This window comes from Bos taurus, chromosome 5, assembly GCF_002263795.3.
Source record: "Bos taurus isolate L1 Dominette 01449 registration number 42190680 breed Hereford chromosome 5, ARS-UCD2.0, whole genome shotgun sequence".
NCBI classification, from domain to species: domain Eukaryota; kingdom Metazoa; phylum Chordata; class Mammalia; order Artiodactyla; family Bovidae; genus Bos; species Bos taurus.
The window spans coordinates 26,167,074-26,171,302 of NC_037332.1; the positions used below are offsets into that span (position 1 = coordinate 26,167,074).

General features: G+C 42.4%; 1 pseudogene; it reads right to left on the minus strand.

The window, feature by feature from the left end:
- Positions 1–1,148: 1,148 nt before the first annotated feature.
- LOC112446847 (uncharacterized) lies at positions 1,149–1,249 on the minus strand (annotated as a pseudogene).
- Between the last annotated feature and the right edge of the window lie 2,980 nt (positions 1,250–4,229).

Sequence of the window (4,229 nt, forward strand, 5' to 3'; positions counted from 1 at the left end):
CTACTATGTGCTCAGTCCTGTGACAAATGTTGAGTGTGAAAGGGTGCATGAAATAAATATAAGTCTTGCACGAAGCTTACCATCTAGGGGTAGAGGCCACTATTAAACAGACTCCCAAATAAATATATAAGCTCAAAATGTAATTAACATTACCAAAAAAAGTGAGTGAAATATATGCATATTACTTTATCTACATAAAGTTGCTCACATACAAACACTTGCAAACATACCATCTGTGTCTACCCCTCATGGTCTTTCCTTTGCTTTTAAAATTCATTTATTTGGCTGCCTTGGGTCTTAGTCGTGGCATGCGGGAATCTTCGTTGCAGTGCATGGACTCTCCAGTTGTGGGGCCTAATTGCTCCGCCGTATGTGAGATATTAGTTCCCCTGAAAGTTGTTCAGTCATGTCCAACTCTTTGCAACCCCATGGACTATATAGTCCATGGAATTCTCCAGGCCAGAATACTGGAGTGGGTAGCCGTTCCCTTCTCCAAGGGATCTTCCCAACCCAGGGATCGAACCCAGGTCTCCTGCATTCCAAGCAGATTATTTACCAGCTGAGCTACCAGGGAAGCCCTAGTAACCTGACCAGGGATTATCAAACCCATGTTTCCAGCACTGCAAGGCTGACTCTCAATCACTGGGCCACCAGGGAAGTCCCCCTGATGTTCTTTCTGACACACTGTTTCTGCCAAACCCAAGGCAGTGCAAGTATGGAGTCTGCAAAAACCCACCAAGTGGATAATCCACAAATCAGGAATAAAGACTTTACCCAACGTCTATATGAAAATTCACCTTGATTAATCATCTAGATATGAAAATCATATCAGAATTGATCACAAAATTCCATGTGCACATCTAGGTGAATAAACTTCATCTTCATTTTCCTCAAGGTTTTCTATCTCTGAATTAGAAAAGCAAAAAAAAAAAGTTTTTTTGAGAAACCAAAAAGGCATGCAGCCATGGTAAGAGAGATATGAAAAATGAGTTCAAGTCCTTCTGGCTTCCTCCAGCTAATTCCTGTTCTGAAATCACTGAGTCTTAGGCCTTCAGAACTTTGGAGGTCTCCACATCTGTTTCATCACCTCCAAAATCATGCAGACAGTTGGTAATTGACCTAATTCTTCTAGTTTCTCAGATAAAAGGAACTACACAATTTCCTTTATGAATGTGCATGCCATTCTTGCACAGGAGCCATGCTAATCTTCTCCGGTATTATTCCAATTTCTTTTATTTTTAATTTTAAATATTTATTTATTGCTGTGCTGTTGGGCATGCAGGCTCTTAGCTCCCCCACCAGGGATTGAACCCATGCCCCATGCTGTAGAAGTGCAGTCTTAACCACTGGACCACCAGGAAATCCCCTTATTCCGATTTTAGTATATATGCTGCCAAAGCACACACCACAGTTTCTTTCAGTCATCTCAATAATCCACTTTGTTGGGAAGTTCTTCTTTCTTTTGTGTTTCTACTCTTTCTTTCCCCACAAAATTTAATTCTTTTGTTGGTATTTTGTCTTTTAAACCTAAATATATCGAAGAGAAGAATATCTTTTCTCCTCGTTCATATTTAAGCATTATATGGAAAGTGGTCGTCTCTTCCTTCTGCTTCAGAGGAAATTCCAGCAGAGGTTCAAGGTGAAAATATCATAAAAGTCCTGGAAGCTAGAGCCGGTCCTCTCTTTCCCTATGGTGATGGTTTAGTCGCTAAGTCATGTCCAACTCTTGCGACCCCATGGACTGTAGCCTGCCAGGCTCCTATATCCATGGGATTCTCCAGGCAAGAATGCTGGAGTGGGTTGCCATTTCCTTCTCCAGGGAATCTTCTCAACCCAGGAATTGAACCCGGGCCTCCTGCACTGCAGGTAGATTCTTTACCAACTGAGCTATGAGGGAAGATCTTCCCCTATAATAGCTAACAGAACCCAGATTTAGAAGACCTCTCTGACTAAATCTAAAGGCAGTTTCTCCATGAATATTTCCTCCCCTCAAGCAGGGTCAGTCCAGAAAGGCAAAAGTTAACAGACAGACACCAGGTGTGAAAGTTTCTTTGCCTTACCTTGAAGCCTTGTTATGCAGGAGAGATGGGTAGACAGGATGCAAGAAGCATGTGACTGGGTAAGCTCATTTCTGTAGAGTCATTCTATGATTCCAGAGTAGAACCAAGCAAAGGGAAGAACAGAGTTCTTGTGAATAAATAACTACGGCTGAAATTTAAGCAATATTTTGAAAAAAAAAAAAAAAAACCAGACCCTTGGGCTTATATTATCCTTGATCTTTGTTCCTTCCCTCATGTTAGCAGAACCCTTATGTCAGAGTTCCAAACGCCTTAATACCCTTTTCTCAAAAGCTGAGGGGAAGAATAAAAATTTTAGTCCTCCTAAAGCTATTTTATTTATTCCCCTGCCTTCAGCTAGGAAGACACATCAACCTAGGTTGATCATGTCCACCAATTCTACTCTAATCTCTCACTGAACCTATTTCTTTTTATTTTTCCTACTTAGACCTTGTGCTTCAGCCAAGATAACCCACTCACCAACTCCCACATCCCCACTCATTCCCACATCTAAGCCTGTGATTGACTATCATCTCCTATCCCCTAGAATGTTGTCTTCATGGCCTCTATTTTCCACATCTCCTATCAAAACCCAGCTGCTCAAAACCCTTTCCTCCAAAGAGCCTTTCTTTATTAACTCCAAGTAACTGAGATGACTTCTTTGCTCCATTTTAGTTTTTCAATAATATTTAATTGCATAAGCAGCACATATGCGTATTTATATATAACAGTAGGAGGAATGTTTTCTGTCTCATTTGTTAAAAGTTTAAGTTCTGTGAAGGTAAGAAGTAGGGCTTCTGTTTTTTGGGGGGAATATCTAGTCTCCCCAAGAATCAGACACAACTGAACTGACTGAGCATGCATGCATGCTTACATCTAGTCTCCCCACCTCCATCCTTTGAGTTCTTCAGTAAATGCTAAAACTGTTCATCACAGGATGAGACATAAAACAACATTTCTATATCAAGTTCTGAGAGATGGACCAATGATGAGTAGCAATACTAAGAACGGAGAGAGTGGCCAACAAAGAAGAGAAATCCTAATTGTGCCCTCAGTCAGAGACTTCTAGGATTTTGACACTATTTGGGGACATCTGATTAAGTAGTTTTCCATAGCAAACCAGTATCTAAACTACCACTCAGAAAGAACATTGAGTATAAGCTATATACAGGGAGGAACATAGAACAGCACCTAGTACACAGCAGATGCTCAACCAGCATCTGAGGATGGAAGGACTGGTGTAAAGAAAGGACTGAGGGAGGAAGAAAGGGGTCAAGAAAGTCAACAGCTTCTAAATCTCTCTTCATTGTCACCTGTTAATATTGGTTGACTTTCTGAGCAAGAGAAAGCCAGCCAATAACTTCTCTGACTGGAGAAACTGGAGGCTGCACAGGTGCATGCAGAGTTAATAAGACAAGAAATACCTATAAGGGGGCATTCCCTGGATGATGGAAAACAGGACACAGAGAAATAGGAGCATCACTAAAGATCTGGGCTGAGGTCTTGCCACCCAGGCTGGGAAGGATGAGGAAAGATTAAGGACATTTCCGGAAGGTTATCAGAGAAGACTTTCGCCAGGAAGTTCAGTTCAGTTCAGTCGCTCAGTCATGTCCGACTCTTTGTGACCCCATGAACTGCAGCATGCCAGGCCTCCCTGTCCATCACCAACTCCCGGAGTCCACCCAAACCCATGTCCATTGAGTCAGTGATGCCATCCAGCCATCTCATCCTCTGTCATCCCCTTCTCCTCCTGCCCTCAATCTTTCCCAGCATCAGGGTCTTTTCAAATGAGTCAGCTCTTCGCATCAGGTGCCAAAGTATTGGAGTTTCAGCTTCAGCATCAGTCCTTCCAATGAACACCCAGGACTGATCTCCTCTAGGATGGACTGGTTGGATCTCCTTGCAGTCCAAGGGACTCTCAAGAGTCTTCTCCAACATCACAGTTCAAAAGCATCAATTCTTCGGCGCTCAGCTTTCTTCACAGTCCAACTCTCACATCCATACATGACCACTGGAAAAACCATAGCCTTGACTAGAGGGACCTTTGTTGGCAAAGTAATGTCTCTGCTTTTTAACATGCTGTCTATGTTGGTCCTAACTTTGCTTCCAAGGAGTAAACGTCTTTTAATTTCATGGCTGCCGTCACCATCTGCAGTGATTTTGGAGCCCAGA